The sequence below is a fragment of the Apteryx mantelli genome, chromosome 14, assembly GCF_036417845.1.
Source record: "Apteryx mantelli isolate bAptMan1 chromosome 14, bAptMan1.hap1, whole genome shotgun sequence".
NCBI lineage: Eukaryota > Metazoa > Chordata > Aves > Apterygiformes > Apterygidae > Apteryx > Apteryx mantelli.
This window is the reverse complement of record NC_089991.1, coordinates 15941742-15962744: the sequence shown is the minus strand read 5'-3', so window position 1 is coordinate 15962744 and position 21003 is coordinate 15941742.

Sequence of the window (21003 nt, the reverse complement as noted above, 5' to 3'; positions counted from 1 at the left end):
AAATAAAATCAGTGATGTCCTTGCTGTTTTAGGTTAAGTTAGGAAAAGTTTCACAACTCTCACTCTTGGAGACTGTTGTGTTTATTAAGCTAAAAGCCAAATACCATTTTCTTTTTTTTTTTTAATTGACTTTAGAAAGGTTAGGTTTTTCAATGAGAAGAAATACACACACACATTACCTATTTTCCAAAAGTGGAACAGCTACCATGTTTTCTGCCCTAAAAGACAGGCATGGCAACATCCAGGGAAAGTCCAGATAGAGAACCAATGCCCAGGACAGTCACAAAAGCCTGTATTTTCACTCAGACACCCACTGTTTCAAAGCAAAATTAGTCACTAGTATATAAATACATTTTCCTGCATTTCTTCAGAAGTAGCAACCTTGCATGGTTGGACCCCGTTTTGTTCTTGCGCGGGTAACCCAGCACTATCACTAGCATACTCCTCTGCTACAGGCTTTGAGAAGTTTTTCTTTTTAACCTTCAAATCCTCTACAACATTTAGGCACAACTGAAATAGCAATAATAAAAATCAGATTTATATTACTGACAGTGAAGTGGCCAACAGACAAAGAAGCTACTTCTAACCTGTTTACCCCTTAGCAAAAACTGGAAAAAGAACGGCAGGCCACAGTAAAGCTCTTAAAGGACTCCGGTTTCCTCACACAGAATTACCTTCCTAAGCACCCGGCATCCACTTGGAAATGGAATTCACTCCAGGATGCAGCAACATGCTTGTGAAGGAGCATCTTTTGGCCATTTGATAGATAAAAATCAGTGCTTTAGGACATATAGACCTGCCTGCAGATTTCTTAGGAAAATTCAAGCAGGTTTTTTTGTTTTTTTTTTTTAAATACAGAGTCCCAGATGGCCTGAAACTGCTTTCATGGCATATAATACTCCCCAAATTAGAATTGCAGGCATTGGAATAATACCACTCTTGAGAGAAGAATAAGCTACTCACTTCAGGCTTTTAACCCCCTTCATCCTTGATTTGAATTAGCTCAAATCTGATGTGCTATTTGTGAAGGCATAATAAATAAATAAATAAGGTTTTAAGAAAAGTCCTTCTGTTTCGTTAACTAATAAATGCTAAGAAATGAAAACACACTGCTGAAAGTTGATAAACTTGCCCCTGAAGGCCAAGATGGTTAGAACACAGCAATTATCTGAAGACCGAATTAATCACTTATCAGTTTATCAATTTGCATATTTATTATTTTCAGATAAATGTTCACACTTTATTTCAATAGTGAGATCCCCAAAATACACACACACACATATATACCCAACAACTTCTAGAAAGAAAATGAAAGGAAAATATCATATTGTGACATTCTGAATGCTGCAGTTAAACTACTGAGCGTGTTATGGATGTTTCTGAATTGTTGCATTGGAGGAATCCTCTCCCTTTTCTCTTTAGCCTTAGTAACTGGAGGCAGGGGAGGAGCAAAGGGGATAAGGCTGAAGGTCCAAAGAACATGGATGTGACCGTGGACTATGCAGTCATGGGACCCGCAAGGCACTGATGTGAGCCAGAGCCAACGTGCCCCAGCGCAGGCCGGCCGGCCGGAAGAGCAAGGCCCAGCACAGACTCCTGGAGCAGCTCGAAATCTTTGCACCTAAGGCAGCCTGGGCGTCGAGAGGAAGAAGAAAGTCCACGTCACGAACAGTACTGATCTTACTGCGAACCTCGGAGAGTCAAGAAGTTTCTTTGGAGCACACTAGCCTGAATGATGCTAACAAGCAAAAAAATTCAAGTGTTAGTTCTGCTTTTTAACACGTACATCTCTAACCTTCGATCCACATGTACAACACACAGACAGACTCTCAAGGATATTACACTGCAAGACTTAAAATGCAAAGTAATATTAAATTAGGTAGGTTAAATTAGGCAGGTTGACATTTCTGAGTATTTAGATCTGCCATACTGGGAAAAAGCATCTTAGCTCAAATATTTGAGAGAGGGGCAATTCGTGGAGCTCAAAATAAATACACTGTTATTAATGGCAATATACTTCTTACTCACAAAGGGAAAATTTCTTCAGGAGGTCCAAAGGTTTAAAGTGGACTGGGTTCAATCTTTACTATTAAAAGATAATATGCATATAAATTTCCTTACTAAACAACATGTGGCATTTTATGTGAGATTCGAGATGCAAATGCATACACTTTTTGATTTAAATATTACATAAAATGGCATTTAGTGTTGACTAATTTGGAACTATACAGTCATTTATGAGCCTACTCACTCTTGGTAATGTTTCTTCTTAAAATAATCAGCTATCTCAGGACTAAGGAGAAAAATAGTATCTGTAAAAGCAATCCAGAAGAGTAATAAATTATAGAAAATTTACCTGGCTAAATAGTGCTTTATTTTTTAGGTAAACAGAAAATTTTATTTAAACTAACAGAATTACTGCATTTTTATTTAATTCAAGCTGTTGTGAGAACTAGCATTAACTGATAAATATAGTTTTCAGGAAACTCTCCATTTCACAATTATACTTCTACATTACATATTTAAGTGGAAACTCTTTTTATTATTGATTGCTTGAAGATCAAATGTTTTCCTTTGAATTTCATGTAGGGAAAATAGAGCTCTCAGCAGTGATAGCAACAGGTTATAACAACCAGCACATGTACTTTAACAGTTAACTACATATACATATATATACATACATATATGTGTGTGTGTGTGTGTGTTAAATATAGGAGATACATGTTTTATATATAGGTTAAAGAAGTAATAGCAAAGCAAAACATTATATAAATATGTGCATTTTCATTTTTCTCTCTCTGATCATCCCCACAAAATGTATTCACAGGTGGGCATAGGGCAGAAAGTTTAAGAAATACTTTGAATAGTAGCTTTCATACAAATTGGAATAAAACCTAAAAATTTCTAAGTTTTCCTGAGGAATAAAATTCAAAAAGTGTTCATTTTAAATTGTATTACTTTATATTATTATCTAATCAGGAATTTAAAACTGTAAGAACAAAGAACATTAAAGTGAAAAGCCACTTTGAAATGAAAATTTCAATACTGAACATTTCAGCATTGTTTTATTTTAATTTTCCTGAAAAACTTTAATTCTGGGGAAGTTAATGGAAACTCGCAGAGCATTTTTACTTCAATAGATCCTTACTCCTCAGCTGAAAAAAGAAAAGTCTTGGATTAAGAATAATAAATACTAAGAAGCTTTACACTTATTTAGCATATTGCTTCTGAACATCTCAAGAAGACTCATAAACATTATTGAATCAAAGGTGGAAGGCAAAAAAACCTTAAGGCAAAAAATGCAGCTAAAGCCCTGCATCACTTCTTCCTTTTTCTCATCAGCTAGCAGCCTATGGAGCACTAACAATTATGTTTACCAAGGCAAACGAAGCTCTTAACGGTGAAGAGTGCTTTTGAAAATGGAAATTAACTGGCTGGTAAACCTCCCCACCAGCGCAGCTCTTTCGGTGACCGAAGGAGATGGACCCGTCAGTGCGTGACCCAGTAACCTATCATGTGACTTCTACTACATAACCTCTGCCAGAGTTTCCTAACAAACCTATATGAAAACATGAAACTGCCTTTATATTGAAGTCTTTACCGCACAACTAAGTATGTCCAATTTAATTGAGGGATCCAGAAAATAAGGTTCTTAAACAGGAAAACAATTAAAACTAGTATTGTTTAGGCTGGTCTGGGCTCCCACAGTTCGCATCTGTAACCGTAGAGAAATAGATATGTTCAAGGTATTACTGTAATCTCCTTCTTGCCTCCATGGCTACATAACAGCATCGATAAACAGATGATTTGTCATAAGAAAACTGAGTTTTCAAAAAGTCTGTACTACAAGTGCCTGTAAGAACTTCAATTAAAAACAAAGGGGTGACAGGTATTGCAGGAAATCCGTCTGTAATTATTTAGACTTCATTTTCATCTCTGACACGTACACTTGCTAGTGTTTACCATAGTATTTAAAGCTCCCAATTAATAGGCTCTCTTCACTGGCATATATGAAAAGATACTCTTATGTATACTACCTTCAGTTCTAATTGGATTTAAGGTTTATTAGCAACAGCTATGCTTAAAGCAACCTGTATTCTAAATCCACTGTTTTGGACTAAATACTACAGTTTAAAAAAAAAACAAACTTAAAATTATATAGTCTGCCAGAGGATCAAAGCCATAACAGTTTATACAGTTGTTTTCAAATTATTATTAAGTTCTTCCCTCTCTATTTGAGTTAGGAGAAACTGAACTTCTTACTAAAGATACAAGCACATTTATTAAGCAATAACCATGTTACCATGTTGAAGAACTAAGGTTATTACATGTTCTGCTATTGCAACACTGAATATCTGCTCACGTTTCTCTACATGGCACTGGGATTTAAGCTCTTCCAGCAAACCCAGCAATCTGATTTGAATTCTTACTTTTTTCTTCTTCTTTTTTTTTTTTTTGCCTTTGTTAAGATTCTCAATAGCTTCAAAGCTACAGAGAAAAAAAAACTTCACACCAGCAATTTTTCCTTTTCTGTATTTCTCACTAACTCTTCTACAGTTTAACTCCACGTGGTGCTGTTTCAGGTAGATTTCTTCTCTAACTTAGGTAATGCAATAAATTACAAAAAGGTGGATCATCTTGCAACAGAGCAATCAGCACAAAAGGCTCAGAGGAAGCTAGGAAAATAAAATTTCTTTATGATATTGTTGTCATAGTTTTCTAGAGTGTATTTAGGGAGACTCTTTAAAGATCTATTTTCCTACTATACAGGCAAAAAAAATATTTAAATTCATTCTCTCTTATTTTTTCTTTTGTCCATGCACACTTGACTCTCTTGCTTTGCTTCTTTGGCCAAGAAATACACGGTTAACCCTGTGACCCTAATCACCACAGCCGCAGCAGGGCTGGAGAAAGAAGCAAGAACAGTGCAGACATTGAAAAATCTGTGCCACTTAGGAGCTTTCAAGGAGCAGGCTCATTTCTGGACATTTTATACTGCTCAGGTCACAGGGAATTCGAGCCAGGTAAGTTAAGCTTCGGGCTTTATACAATAACCTTGAGGAGGCCACAGCAGCTTCTCCTAAACATGCAGCAATAATGGAACCGTTGCACAAGCACCGCTACTGCAGCGGCTTTGCATCAGATAGTGGAAATCCTCTATTATCTTTGTCATCTGTCTTGATTGTGTTTTATAGAACTAAAGAAGCACAAAACACCTACAAAAAGACGAGAGAATTGGAACCACTAATGCCACTTAAATCAAGAGCTGAGCTCCCATCCGTGTCTGCAGAAATAAGACTAGGGCTCCCGTTTCTTAACAACCTCTTCAAATAATGGCAGCAACAAGCGTGAGATTGGGTTGACAGTCATTTACATGCAAGCGTGACCTTTTTATTCCATGCTGACATTTGTACCCTATTAGCAAAATACTGTATTGTATTTAAGCAATAATTGCATTTTCTGTGGAGTCAAACGACATGTAAATCAATAAATGACGAGGCTGCAGACCAAGCACATTATTGATTTTCAGTCATGTTCATCTCTGAGCTTAATGCTGAGAAAATGCAGTATATGCTATGATTTTTTACAAGTTGCATCTTTTGGGCCAGACAGAAGTTTTCTGAGAGTTAAGAAAGGCTTTCTGCAGCTGAGAGAAGGAAGATTATAAAGGGAGTGAGGGGGGAAAAAGAAGAATTTAATAGCTGTAATTGAAGTTGACGCACAGTATCTTAAAAGCGAATGCTGAACCAATCACCCTTGTCATCTATTTAGTTGCCATGGTTGAACAAATCATCCATGCACATCACCTATATTAAACCACTGGTTAAATTAAAATCATGCACTCAAATAATTAAACAGAAGGTTTGCAGAAATCTCAGTGAGAACTGTCTTACCACTTTTGCTCTTCAGTGAGAAGATCAAATTATTCAAAACCTACCACAGTGGGACCCTGACAAGTGACAGATAGAAGAAGCGTCCTCCTGAAACAGGAACAGTGTGTTTCCAAATTTGTTGTTTTTCAGATGACAATACAAATTAGAAGTTTAATACAAAACTAAGAAGAAATGGGAGTAATTTCCCTACTTTCTTTTTTTATTTTTATTTTTATAAATGCATCAAATTCTAGGGACAGATTTTCAAGGGGATAGGTCTTACTGTGAGAAGGCTGGGTTTCAGAGGAACAGGGCTTAAATGTAACAACCAGACTGTCAATTATGAAGAATACTGTATTTTGATACTTAAATGAGACTTGTGTTTTCAAACTAGTTTTTAAATAATGTAAGTAGTCTGTGATTGCTCAGTTCTGTAACTGCAGAGACAAAAGCAAGAAAAATCTGGCACAGAGCAATAAATTTATCACTTCTTGGTCTCTGTAAAGCATGCACATAAGCACTCTGTATCTCTTGAAAACAGAGCAGTGAGTGAAGAAGGAAACTGCAACACGCGCACGCACTCAGCCCCAGAGGTCCTACAAGCGTACAAGTGATGGGAGCTCCCGGAGGCGCCCAGCATCGTTTGTGAATATGAGACGAGGTGTAGCTGCCTCTCAGGGTCACAAGAAGTAGTAAATTAATTACCCACTCCCTGGTATATTATTGCAGTAAAAGCACTGATGTTTTCTAGATTCCTCCTAAATCATTAATAAGGTCATTCACTGAGAATATTTCAGGGTATTTAGTCAGCCTGATTTGGCATATTTTTCCCATAAATTTCTCTGTGACAGCCGTGATTCAATACTACACTGTTTTTAGGTTCTTTACTAAATTATCACATGGAAGAAAAACTCTTAACATTGTAGCCATAACATCAACAAGGAGAGTTCACCCACTTCTCTGTGGGAGGAATAATTCTGCAATATTCTTTCGTGCCAACCAAACCTTTCTATAGATTATAAAAGGAGCAGACATAAATGTTGATTTCTTCCACAACAGCCAATTTTCCTTCCACTAGAAGTTATTCTGAATATGGATTATACAATCTAAATGCAGTTGTTCAGTATGTAAGACTCCATAATATCCTACAATCGAACCAACAGGTTAAGACACTTTTCATCTGGCCGCACTAAATTATTGATCTACTGGTCTCTTTTTCAGATTTTAAATCACCCAAACAGAAGGAAAAATAAATGCTTTAAGACTCTTCTAGTCTCAGTGAGAAAATATATGCAGGTAGTTTGATTCCCAACAATAATCACACAGAATGTTTTATAGTAATCCATCTGATTTTGAATTAACCACTCAAACAGCCGTTTTATTTTTAAAATATATTTTAGTTTGCTTGGGAGTTGACTATATAAGTCCCATCTATCAATTTCTGCAGTTTGGGTATTATAGCATGAATAATATATGCCTTTGTCCTGTGAGTAAGATAACAGCCTTCACTCTTCAGTGCTCTAGAACTGTTGTTCCAAATGTGACATAAAATAAAATTTTCCTTGAGTAGCTGAAAGGGAATTCAGAATAAATCAAATGAGTACATCATTTGTGATAGATTCTAATTTTAGTTAAAAAGAGAAAAAAGAATGTTAAGTAAAATTTCAGGAATTATTTATTAAATTCAGTGAGACCTTCATAAGGGCCTAAAAATTTAGCTAAAGAGCAGTGTGTTTTTAAAAACATGCTTGAATGCCTGCACTTAATATCATTCCAAGCCACATTTTCAAAAATTTCTTAGGCCCTTAAGAGCCTTATCAGTGGGCAACAATGAATATACGTATAGATCACCCACAGTTGCGAATTCACACGGATTCACTTTAACCACGTCTTATTTTGAGAAATTTTTGCCCTACTTTGTTAATTATGGAGGTTCTGGCATCCTTCTCCAAAGCATCAGGAAATGGCATCTCTTAAAAATAGGTTCCAAGGTTGGGCAGAAAGCTAGTATCATATAACACACCAATTCCCAAGTTCCTATTTGGCAAAGAGTTATGATTTGTATTTCCAAAACCATATAAATAATACATTTAAATACCTGGTTCACTGTTCATAATGTGGCACTATGGATCTGCCTGGATGCTAAGCACAGTATCAGATAGCTTTGGCTGCATAAGCCATCATGAAAAAGCATGAACTGACGAGAATCGCAATGATTACTTGGCCAAAAATAAGATTGAAACCTTCTCTGTATACATATTTTGCCTGTGTCCTTCCACCCCTTTTTTCCTTATGTTCTCAAGGAGAGACACAGTTTTAGCTTTCAGTCTTTATTACCCCAGTTACATAACTTCCTCCTCAGGCCAAAAAGGAATTGCAGCTTTATTCTCATAAAGAATAAGAAAGATCCAGAAGAATCAGAAAAAAAACCCTGGTATTTTGGTACAGGTTTGCTTCGGACCGACAATCGTTTGTCTGACTTGTTTTCTTCCAAGTTTCAGCGTTTGGGCACATACGGTTATTTGAACTGTCATGACAACTGTTCTAGACAGCCCTCTGTTTGACATAAGGCAAAAGATTCAAAAAAGAACCAGGAGTAGAGTTGAATAATTTCAGGCAAAATTAGGGGATTCTAGATGGGAGGGAGGAAAAAGAAGAAAAAAGTTGGGTTTAATGACTTATGCTTTGAACTCCATATAAAAACAAAAGCAAGAAGCACTGAAAACTTTAGAAGAGTCAAACACCTGCAACATTTTCAAAAGAAAGTATTTGGATTTATGTTTTGAGATGTGTATGTCTTCATTTTTAAAGGGTTAAAAGACTAAAATGAAGTATTTCAGATGAAACTGAATTTTTTTTAGTAACCTAGAATGATTTTAGAAGCTATTTTTCTTTTCCTGAGGGGGGAAAAAAGCATTTTAGCATAACCCAACAAAACTTCCTTTCTGCCTTCTCCTCTGGTGAAGTCAGGAATCCAACAAAATAATTTATTCACACAGATGTAACCCATCTCTCTGTGAACCAGCACAGCAGTTTCTAAAAAACCTTGAGAGCAAACCTTGGCCTGGTGACCACAATGAGAAAGTTGCCAACTGTTTTAACAGCAATAGGCTCAGCCTTTTAATCTGGTACGGGGAGAAAAATGTCCTCATTTCAGAGAGAGAACTCAGTCTTCAGGCCTCGGCTTGACCTTTAAGGCACGAGGAACCTCAAGAAGTGCCGCAGATGGAGAATCGCGAGCAATGTGCGCCACGGCGCGCTGACATCATGAAAAAGCCATACTCCTCCATTCGCCTGTTACCCTCGTTAGAAATGGAAAGTCACAAGCGCTAAGCAGCTGATAACATTTGTTTTAAAGGAAATGTTAATTGAAATTGGCATGCTGCTGCTCACAGCTAGGAAAAGGACCCAAGAGATCAGTAGAAAGAAGAAGAAGAAAAAAAATTGTGAGGGTTTTGCCAGATGAGCACTGACTCCCAGCCAAAAGTGGGGAGGGCTCCATGTCTGGTAATCCATTTTTAACTACAGCAAGATTAACTTTGACCTGAATAAAAAGCCTTTTCTAATGTGCAGAAAGCCTATTATCTGCTCTTCTAAGTATATGAGCGGGAGGCAAAGACAGATATTCATATGCAATCTGTGTTCACTTTTTTAATAGATATTGGACCTAAAAATCTCAAAATAATAAAAAAAGCAAAAAATATTCATTTTAATGCATGACATGTAATGTTTATCCTTTAATCATTTCAAAGTGCTGATTGGTTTAATTACAGCTTTCAGAGGCCCCGCACGACAGAAAAGTCATAAATCTAAACACCCAAATCCAAACATTGAAAGCTAGCTTTCTCCTCTCCTCCCTATGCATATTGGACCCCTTAGAAAAACAGGCATATTTTAACATCTGCTTTTAAGTGGAACACCAAACTAAAACCAATAAAAATCCTTGTTAAAAACTGATTTTACAGCAGGTGCCAAAGCTTACTTACAGGCAAGCAGAAGCCTAAATCCTCCTAGTTCTGGCAGTGCTTGGTAAAGTAGGAGCTTTATGGGGCGGAAGGCACCCTATGGATACTGAGTATCACATGTAAAGCCAAAGATTCAGATGTCAATCACAGCAGTAACTGAATGACACTGAGCAAGCAAAGAGACAGAAAAATCTCAGCCTAGAGAGCTCATTACAGTGGATTGCCAAGTCTCAACACTGGCTCGACTATGATCAACAAGTGGGGCATTCTTCCCAGGGATAAATGTCCACGTGGAAGCCCTCATGAAAACTTTTTCTGCTATGCTCCATCTCACAGGTATCCCGTAGGCATGAACAACCACTAAGCCTTAAGCTGTTAATTTTTTCCTGAGAGCTTGTTTGTTCATAAACACCTAGATGTTCAAGATATCTAAGTGCCTAACACACTTCAAAATTTATGAACATCATATACCTGAAGGTTTTAAGGGACTGTGCTTAAGAACCCAATCAATGAAAATCTTTCACTGACTTGGGTAGTAGTAAGTCCCATTTCAGAAAGGGGTATGGAACATAATTCAAAAAAACTGCTTTGATCCAAATATTCTCTGGCATTTTGAGGAACAGTAGATTTTTTTCTTGCTACAGCTTGGAAAACGTTTGCTTGCCTTTGGGAAATGACCTGCTGGGCAGTAGTTACGGAATAGTGCTCTGCGTGTTCAGTTTTCTCTCTGACTAAATAGATTTATTCATGTCTCCTGCCATGAGAAAAATCAATACAACTACAAATGGAAGATGGTGTCAAAGTCATAGCCCATGGCAGCCACTCGTCATAGGGTTAGATCCCTTGGTGATGTACGTGGCCTTGGTAGCTGGACAATTCACTTCCTTTGTGTAGCAGGGTCTGTCCCACCCCATCACAGTATTGTTCTGCTACTTCCAGATGCCAATATAGCAGGAATGACTCTGATTCAAAATCCACATTTTTCCATAGGATGCCTTCATTTATTTCAAACCGTCTACCAGTGAGATTTTCCTGTCTTTTGTTCTCTCATTTGCTGCTTTTCATCATTTTAAGGGCAATGCAAAGCAGTAGTCTCTTTACCTTCTGGTTCTCTTTTTGCTCATGTTGGGTCCATTCTGGTTTCTAGATTACGACATGTTCCAACAGCTTTGTGTGTGTAATCTAAGACCTGCTTCCCTCATTGTAAGAAAAACAAAATGCCTCCTTACAACAAGTGGCACCTCCTAATCCATTTTAACCTATTAAAGACCTCCAGCAATCACTAATGAGTATGAAAATGTCATTATGTAAAGAATTCCCCCCCCCAAAAAAAGCACGTGAAAATTTATGTGAAGACCTAAGTTAAAGTCTTGCACATACAAGAAAATGAGTGAAATTTTTGATAACATCAAAATCAGAGAAATGAATTACTCAAGGTACCAAAATACGACACTCTTTTCTTCCCTTTCAGTATAACTCAAACTGATTACTAGTCGCAGTATCCGTTGTTTAGCGAAGATAGGGCATACTCTGCTGCAGATCTTTTCTGACCTGAATGGGCTGTCTTATGTGAATACTGAATATTGTCACTTTCCATATTTTTTGATTAAGCAGCAAACTGATGCTTTTAAGGAAAAGGAAGGCTTAAGACACACGCAGAAAAAAGGGAAGTTACAGCTACGTAAATAATTTATTCATACCTTAGTGTGTAAGAACCACTCTCAGCCAGATATCATGCCTATGACAACACTGTTCAGAAAATCAGCTTCTCAAATAGAACATATTCAGAAACATAAAGCTGATAACCTATCTGAAGTACACAGAATGGGCTTTTTCCTTTAAGCATTCATAATTAGAGCACTGAATTCTATGCTTTTTAATGTATTAGACACACTGAGGACACAGGACACAACATAATATAGAAAGAAGAAAAATGAGGCCTTTACAAAACTCAAGGTGGGGGATTGGCTTATATTGCACATATGTGCATTGAGCTTCTTTCTGGGAAATAGGAACAAGAGGGAGAAACAGTAATAGAAGGTAAGATCACCTTTTTGAAATAATATATCTGTTGACTATTACTTTCAAATACTACTTTTGACTACATATTATTTCCACTACTATTAAATATGGCTATGTGTAGAGATTCAATTAGCTCAGTGGAAATAACCTAGTCTTTAATTTTCAAAACTGGGTTCCTGTAAACAGGAACCTAAATTTTTATAGAGACACATAAATGGGAACTCATCCCAGAGCAAGAATTAAGAGGATCCTGAAAATGAATAATTAGATTCTGGGTTTTTTTGTTTGAGGGTTTTTTTGAATTCTAAAAAGCTTGCAGTTTACATAGTTTCCAAACAGATGTAACAGTAAGGGTTTGCTATTAATCTGTCTTTGAAGATGGTGGAAACTGCATTTCCCAGCTGTAATTGCACCTGATACTTTTTATCATTGTCTTACTATCAACATTCATTTTCCTTTTTTATACTGCTCTGAGGGGAAATAGCAGTTATTCAAATTGCATATAGTGCAAAAACAATTCATATATAGAATACAACATATGCTTCCAAATATCATACTGAAAGACAGAAAGTAACATAGCACCAGTCGACTTTCAATTTCTGGGGAGAAAAATAAATAAAAAAGGAGAAACTTTCCAGAGGTCGGAACAAATACCATCTGTATATTTCAAAAAGTCCATTCTAAAGTTGTGTTCTGGACTATGGGGTTAACAGAACAGCGTTTCCACTCAGGGTCTGGCACTTCCATTACTCCAACAACTATTATAGTGCCATCTTCTAATAGGAATTTCACCATGTATTCAAACTGGTGAGCAGCCTCACTTAGCAGCCACAACAAATTGAGCTCAGCAGGCTTTATTTCAAGAACTTCAACGGAGTCAAGTGGTCAGTCCTTCATTTTTAATTTCTGCATATGTGAGATGCAAATTGCCAGGTCTCTCTTTCTGACAGACAGTCATGGCAAATAGTTACAATTACATTCTAACAAACTCTTAACCATGGGGTAAACAACATTATCAAGCTGGCAGTGGGGCAGGCTGGATCACAAAGAAAAGATTTATTATCCTGTAGATTTATTTTATCATCTTCATTGACCAGAGTCATGTTTTCCTAATTAGAAAAATAAATACCAGTCTGTGCCTTGATTCAACGTGAAAAAGTTCACTATTTGCATGAATTACATGTGTTTTCTTCTTTCTATGTCTGTAAACTTGAAAAGATCAAGCCCTCTGCTTCACACACTCTCTGTATCTAGATTTTATCACTGCTCCCTGGTGAAACACCATGTCTACGACACAGAGCACTTCAGGATAAATTTTAACAGACTCCTGTTGTTCGTCACTACCTAGTGATCTTTTACATTCATAGACCAGTCGTCATATTCTAGGCTCTTGCTTCACAGTGTTCTAGTTCACTATAAAACGCTCACTGAACTACATCTCATTAATTCCATTTCTTCCACAGCGGACAATGAAACTTTCCACGGCAGACATTCAGTTTGCACTGGTCTCCTTCTACAATACCTTAAAAATAAACGCTTACAGTCAGGTGCCAGTAACCTCACGTTTGTTCATCCACAGCATTTCCTCAATGAATATCTCAACAAAGAAATTGAGAGTTAGTTTGTTTGTTTTTTCCTTCTGCTCTACCACTGTCTGGATGAGATCCACTCGCCCAACCTCCTCGCTACCGCCACATCCTTGGAGGAGTGCTACATAACACTGTGACAGAGGTTTCGTGACTAATTCACGCAAGATCAACACAAAAGCTCAATCCCGCCTTTACACTGTATAAATTACAAGCGATAGAAAGAATTGCAATAGGTTGCCCAGGGGAAGCAGAATATTCATTTCAACAATGCACCAATTTCTGCATAGTCCTAAGCAAGCTAGTTGTCAACACAGTAAGATTTTATTGCTGGTTCATTGCTATTCTAGCAGATGGTGAGGACTTCTTAAAGCCGACTGCACTGCCACTTTGCTGTTCTAACAAATGAAAACTGAAGTCTTGAAAAGCGAATTCAATCAACAGCAATAACAGAAGTGTGAAGTTTAGACCATTGATAAATATTATATTTATATGTATGTATTTTCATTTATTTTGTGGTTGCTTATGCCATCTTACGAGAGATGCAGAGCTGTAAAAGAGACAGTTTTCTACATGAAGAAGATTTTGTTTTTATACATAATTTAGATTTCCAGTCATAGTTCATTTATCATTTCAATATTAAATCATTATAGCTGAAAACATGTCTTCAAGTTTTGGCATGACACTCAAAAGCCCCACAAAAGACTTCCAGCAAAAACGTTAAATGGATTGTAAACACCTAATTAAGTATAATAGCCAGCCTTGCATATAAAAGAGTTGTGTTTAGATGTGTTACATTATTATAGCTCTCTGTGGAATAATTTTCTTAGGAGTATGAGAAGATTTCACTCTCTAGTCCAGATCTCCAAAGCTAAATCAAAAGAGAGCAATGGTAAGTGACATACTTCCGACCTCCTCTCTTACTGCCTTCATCCTATAAACCAGTATCGGTGGCCTCCTCTCCGCAAATTGCTGCTGTACGCTGGACCCAGTGCAAAATACTGACTGAGCCTAACTAAGGATGATTTTTAACCAATTCATAGACTACAACTATTTTTCTTACAATTACTGCATCCCTTACAATGTCTGCACATCATACAACAATATCTGAACTATTTTGTTGTCTGCATGGATTTAGACTGACATTATCTTGGTGAAACGGACAATTACTACCCCGATTTTGCAGATGAGGCAGAAGGATGATGAATCTTTTTTTAAAAGGCATTTGGATGCCTTTCTGCTCAGCAACACAAAACTAGGATGCTTCATTAAACAGTCCTCTTTTCACAAGCAAGTTTAACATGCTCTAACAAGGTTCCTTAACTAAGATGCTTTTGGCAACAAAAGGTATGCCTTACAGCAAGGAGCAGACCCACACTACGCGAATACCAGAAGGTCAACCAGGAAATTCACAGCAAAGGAGGGAAGCGAACCACAGCTCTGTCACTCCACGCTCTATCCACGAAGACAGCCTCTCCCTCTGGTCTGCTCCCCTGCTCCCTTTTTTCCACCTCTTAGCCTTCGATTTCCCCATCCCTTTATCTGTTCTCTTCTCTTTCTCTCTCTTGTTCCACAACTGCCCACTTCACTGCCAAATATCTACTGCCCTTGCTAAAGCTTTTTAGAAATTACGCATGAACAAAACCTCACTTAACAACTTATCATACCTTTTCTTCACCTGTTGTCTTTCTGTAGCTCAGAAATGCTGTGTGACTTGCTCAGCATTCCTTTGTGTTTGTACGGCACCTACAAAATGTCTCACTAATCCACTTTGGGGTTTTTTGGTTACTATGGAAATATAAATAACAGCATAATGATTGAAGATAAACAAGTTTAGTAAAAAAAAAACAAAAAACAAAAAACACACACCTGTAAAAAAAATGTGTCATACTGTCCAGACCCTTTGAACTCAATGCAACAAGTAACTGAGGTTATGTTTTTTCATTGGATTATTTAATGAAGAAGGAAATCAAAATTTCTCTCTCTGATGCACCTGACAACACTCTGTTAAACATCCAAGTTGAAACTCTACTGCAGTAGAAAACAAGGATAAGAAAGAAGCCTTAAGATTGCCCAAAGAGCAAGGGAGGTTTATCGAGATTTACAGATAAAATGCCGGGAAATCTGTTGAGGTATGCTGTGAAACCATACAAATGTCCAATTAGTATGTTAAAAACTGTTAATTATGATTGATACTACTATTTGGGCCTGATTTAAAGATCTCTACAGATTTATCAATCTTTTCAGACTCTAACATAAATATCAGTCCTTGTTAGATGCATTACCCTACTGACAGAAGATTCCCTTTAGCTGCCCTGCTCCTGCTTTGTTCTGCATTTCCTCCCTCTGTTTCAGTTCTGAAACATTTCTCTCTCGCTCCCCAGCAGAATTATTCCCAAGAGAAGGGATTAAGCTGTAGCACTACAAGGCTAAGTGCCTTCCTCTCTGCGCTAATGTGACTGAGCTGCTTCCATACAGTTCAGCTCCATCTACCAAAGGTGGCCTCAACCCAGAGCAGCAGAGATCACTGAACAGAAACTCATTTTTCATCTTTCAGCATGCAAGAGAAGCAAAAAAAAAATAGTGGAGCGAGTGGCTCACACAGGGCTTAAGAGATGTATACAGGGACTTTTCTCATAACTTTGGCTGAGACAGTTCAACAGTCATCTAAAGGTTCACCTCCACAAAGTAAACGACGAGGACGACGGCGGGCTGCTTAACTCACTGCTGACAGCGCTAACGCCACTATGGCGTTCCTATACAACCTTCCATCCCAAATAAATTTACTGGTTGCATTTATCTATAAACAAGAACGAAACGCAGCTGACTGAGTGCTATGCAACTCTTTAATATTGCAGAGCAATACTGCACAACAGTCTAGGAAAGGAAGTGATAACGAATATCACTTTCAAATGAAACTTCAAGAGGATTGATATTAAAGCGTAAGAATAATTACCTGAGCTGGAATTTGTCCAGAACGTAGGAGATATCAGAAAGTATCACAGGATAGTTAATGAGCACAAGCTTGTCTACAAAATGATGATTTTTCCCTCAAGACCCTTCAGGTATTTCTATATACATATATAGACAGACAGATAGGTATGTATATGCATATATTTGATGCACTACATCTTTTATTTTAACAGTGTTCTTTTGCTTTTGATAGCATAACATCTCTTGAGGTGTCAGAAATGCAGATTTACCCCGATCCTTATATTTTAAATAGATTATAACATGAAATAAGATTTTAAATGGAAACCATACCTCCATTTAATTTGGGGGAGCCAAAACATCTACTTTAAACCTTCTTACTTCTCTTGTTGGAATCAGCTATTCTATATTAAAGTAGACATGTAATCTACTCCCAGTAAACGTATATTTATATAAGGCCAAAGGCAAGGGGGAAATATTATAAAAGTTTCATCATTACAAAGGGAAACAAACCTCAAAAAATTTCAAAAGACAAAAAACAAAAACTGACTATGACCAGTAATTCCAGCCATAACTACATGTATCCACTGAATGTGCATACAAACAACACAGATATGCAGCTCACCATCTCGACAAAAACAACATGCCTAGCTAAATAAATATTTTATAAGTGTTCCAAAACAAGCAGATTGAGACTATATTTGGATTTTCAGCCTCATATCCATTGGAGTTGTTCACAATATGTACTCAGAAGGGAAATTATCCCCAAACAAATATATAGGTGGGTGTGCTCCTCACTGAAAATATAGTAAAGCTATCTCCTTAACTGTTTCCATTTTTTTTCGCACAGGCTTATGAATCAACTAACTTATGTGTGTACCTGTCACAGGTGTACCTGTCATATGCGTTTATAGTGACACAACCCCCTTAAGGGATGGCTATTCAGTTCTTATTACTGTTAGCAAAAATTGGGTACTCAGATCCCATAGGTAGGTTCCAAAAATCAGAGCCATAGGACACAAGAAGAAGAAGAAGAACGAATTACTTTACAAGGTTACCAGCTGGACTTTTCCTTGTCCTTCTCCACCTCTTTGTCTGTATTGCCAGGTCAGGGACTTTAAGTAATAATATAATAATTTACAATATAACCTTTTCTTTGAAGTTAGTCGTACCTCGTTGGTTGGTTGTGCTACTCTGCTCTTACAGGCAGATCTCACGGGCATGCTCCCTAGCCGTGAATATACAGTATCAGGCAAGTCTACAACAGCACCTCACCGCTTCTCAGCGCATCTCTTGCCTTCACCAGTTCACTGCCCAAAGACTCAACACCACTTGCATATTTTAGGTCTATGACATACGTGATATCCCAGAAGCTCTAGAAATTTACTATGGCCAACTTTTAGACAAGTACGTATGAATTTTCCACAGGGATAACAAGATTTTCCTAAAATGAGAGAAGGGTTGTCGCAGAAAATCCATTTCGTTCAAAGAAAGCAAAAAAAAGCATGCATCTAGATCAGACACATACAAAGACCATGATTTAGGTCTGTGTGTGGAACCTGCTACTTACAGCTGTATCCACTGGTGGAAATGGTGTAATTTCACCATCCGTCTATTTCACAAACACTCTCAAGAAGTATTTTGCATGTAAATATTAATAAGGTGTAAATTAGTGGTTTCACAGCTCTGTTCCTTTTCTTTTCCTCCTACAAGCTGCTACAACAAAACCTCACTTAACAGAATCCTAGTTAAATGTAAACTAGGTCTGTCCCTTGATCTGAGCTCATGCATATCACCTCTCCAGATTATTTAAAATCCTGATTATTCAAATGTTTCTGATGTCTCTGAAATATGACAGATGCACATTTTTGTACCGATTTTCAGCTAGGGAAAATAAGTGGAAATTTCAGAATATGTTGAAAAAAAGGCTGAAAGATTAACTCTTCAAATTTTGAACGAGGCACTGAGTTAACAAAGGCATCAGGCTGATCCTTCTCGAAAAAGTCTATAACAATAGTGTGAACTTCAGCCAACACCCTTGTAGCAAATCATATTTGTTTTAAACAAAGAGAGATGCAGCTTCAAAATCTTTTGTATGCTGTGCAAGAAAATAAAACCAGCATGGTGTCCTGCAAAAAATCCCTCTCCAAAAGCAGAACGTCTAAGAGAAACATCCATGATACTAACATAAAAATACGGGTTCAGTTCACATTCCCAACTCCCATGCAGCCTCTGTATTTGAAAACATTAAATCTTAGCCCTACACCTTTGCTTCCTTAAACTGTATTTGACCAAAAGCTCATTGACTCAGTACTGACAGTCAGAAAGCTTACATAGAACAGATGACATATAAAAAAATCCATCATAATCTTCTCAATATTGAAGAAACTTCTGCCACCACCATTGACAAAGTTGTGTGTGTGGAAGACCTTTCTGAGTATGGACTCATATGAAGACCATGCACACAACATCCTTATCATGAAGGCACTGTAGGTGGTTTTTTTTATAATTGCTGGGAAGTTCCTAGAAAAACTTGCATCCCTTATAAAATGTAAAAAAGTCTTTCAGCCCCAGAAACCTAAGTCAATAATATATCTTCTTCTTCTTCTATTTAATCTACATACCAAATAAGGTAACCCCCTATCGTTCACTCATATGCAGTAAATATATGCATGCTATCCAACCTGTTCAAAGCACTGTTGTTTTTCTTAAGAAGGTAACTGGAATTTTTAGAGAAAAGTCCACTTTGTGGTCAAGCTTCTTGCAATCGCATGTGTTGCCGAGTCCCTACAGAGCAGTCGGATGGCATGGCGGGCTTCCAGGGCTTCCAAGAGGACACAGGGCGGCACCGAGGGGGGCCTGCCACAGACTTATGCACCTCGGGCCTCAGGCAGTTCAGGGGCATTTATTTCATTTTGGTTTACATGCACTAGGAGAAAACCAGTAGTCACAGAACCTTTGCCTGTTTTTCTTTGCTTCTGTTTCTTCTCTTCCCTAACACTTGTTTTCTCCATCATCTAATGTCATTACCAAAGATAACAAAAGTTAACACAGTCGCTGCAGCTCCAGGCAGACAGCAAGGATCCCTCTGACAATTCCACTGAAAACGCCATCTGTCTGATTCACTTTGCAAGGAATCAGAAGACTGACGTATTCTTTCCTACAAATAAAAATGATGCTGTAGTTCCCAGTTCAAACTATTTTTTCCCACTTTCAGACCAACTGTCTGCATAAACAAATTCAGTTTATTGTACAGTTTTATTCCACTAGCTTTACCAGTGGACCTAAGTACAAATGTTATCAATGTTTAAGTGATTGTTGGATATTATTTATTTAATACAAAACGAACACTGAATAAACTGGCAAATTAATCATCAAATGATGCTATTACCTTGAATAGGTTTAAGCTACTTTATGTGAAAGTACAGCTTATTGTTATACAATAACTTTGATCACCAGCTAAGTGGACAAAGTCCATATTCCTGATCTTTGTAAAAATAAGATTAGTGGATATTAGAAACAAGGTGGATGCTGGAGATGATGCTGACATTTCATGTCAGAGTCAGAAATTGTTATTAAATTGATCTGAATTATAAGATAATAGGGGGGGAAGTGACCACCAATAAATTTCATTTATTAGGGTACTCTATTATCGATCTTTTATAAGATTAGAAATCATGAGATAGTTGCCTTGCACAAACTTGACTTGAAGTAGGCTCACCTACAAGCATACTGGAGTCAACCAGCTGGAAGCCCACAGGTGAGCAAAGCATTTCCTCATTAAAGTCTAAAAGGTTCTACAAAAATTCATTCTTCTCTTCTTTTCAAAGAGATGGAGAAAAGAGAGGAACGTGCGCTTTGATGATGCCCAGAAGAGACCAGGCTCTTTCAGCCCCCGTGTTAAGACAAGGCCTGAGACGGAGCGCACAGAGGGCCAACTCCGCAGCACCGTGTGAAGTTCGGGGATTGCAGAGCCGGGGAGAGACTCAGGAGGAACCACCTCGCCCCTGGCTGCCTTCACCACCCTGCCCTCTCGAAACCTTCTGAACATAGGAGCAGACAAGCACTGCTGATAATTACAATAATTATCCTGTATTGCATGCAAAGCAGAGTCATTCTTTTGTACTTGACCTTAACTTCTCTACTATTTTATTGATTTCTAGATGTGCAGATATATAAAGGATAGTCATTGCATTTTTGACTTGTTAGCCAAAGTAGTGGAAAGGATACATAATTGTTCATTTATTCAATAAATTTCTTGTCCGTTTCTATCAGTAGGCTGTCCAGGAATACACTGCCATTTATACAAAAGAATTAATTATTCAAAATGATTTTCTGAATATTTTCCAGCCTCTACGATTTTCTTATTTACCAACAGCTATTTTCAGCATTCTATATTTGAGACATTTTCAGTGTCCAAATGTTGTATTTCATCTTTCCTTATCTATCCCAGTAGATATCTCAATATCTATTCCAACATAATTCACAATAAGTAACTGAATGGCAGATTTCTGAAGCAAACACATATGATTTATGATTTAGCTAAAAATAAACAAACAAAAAAACCCACACACAACTACACTTAACATTCAAAGTACTGTCAAACATTCTTGCAAGTCAACACAT